The 836-nt window shown below is 37.9% G+C and overlaps 1 pseudogene; it reads right to left on the bottom strand.

Moving 5' to 3' along the window:
* Positions 1-717: 717 nt before the first annotated feature.
* Positions 718-836, bottom strand: LOC134930000 (5S ribosomal RNA; annotated as a pseudogene).

An 836-nucleotide genomic window follows, 5' to 3' on the forward strand; every position in this document is an offset into this window, starting at 1 on the left:
CAGTGGGTTTCTTGGAGAAATATAATTTGAGGTCTAAACCGCTTCAGGTGTGTGACAACCCGCTTACGTTTAAAAAAATAATAATATTTTAATAAAATACTCTTTAAAATTGGACAGCGCTTTCAATAAATTTTCTTCTTGCCCATTGTTCTATATAATAGAAGGACTAAATCACCTGCTTTAAGTACTTGGGGCCTGATTCAGACCTGATCGCTGTTGTGCAAATTCGCACAGCAGACGATTATCGGATGAGTGCGCATGCGTATGCACCGCAATGTGCAGGCACACCGCCAAACAGCCAAAGGGGAAGGAGAAAAGAAGACTCTTTTGTGGGTGCACTCTTGTTATTCTTGAAGTCTCAGATGAAACAATGGTTATTATAAAAATATAATTTTATTAACAATATCAATAAAATAAATAGTAGTTGGATATACAAACAAAAAAGAAATAAAGAGAAAAAAGGAAGGAACAGGAACAAATAGTATTAGCATAAATGCTTGATAAACGTTCCAAAGCTGTCCGGGTTTGAAACACAGATTTGCCACAGCTGACTGCCTGAAAATATAATCCTAAACTAATGCAAGTCGATAGGCTAAAGCTCCTCAATGATAAAAATGACTAAGATTTCTTGCCACTTGTATTTAGGAAAGAGGATAGAAAAGATGAGATGAGATGAATCTGCTGTCAGTGTTAGACGCTGAGCATGGTCGTCCAAATCTTCTACTGAACTGAGTATTCCTCAATAGTCTCCCACTTGAGTACTAACTCAGCCCAACACTGCTTAGCTTCCAAGATCGGAAGGATTCGAGCGTTACCAGTGTGGTATGACAGTAGAA

The sequence above is a fragment of the Pseudophryne corroboree genome, chromosome 5 (assembly GCF_028390025.1).
Source record: "Pseudophryne corroboree isolate aPseCor3 chromosome 5, aPseCor3.hap2, whole genome shotgun sequence".
Lineage (NCBI taxonomy): Eukaryota > Metazoa > Chordata > Amphibia > Anura > Myobatrachidae > Pseudophryne > Pseudophryne corroboree.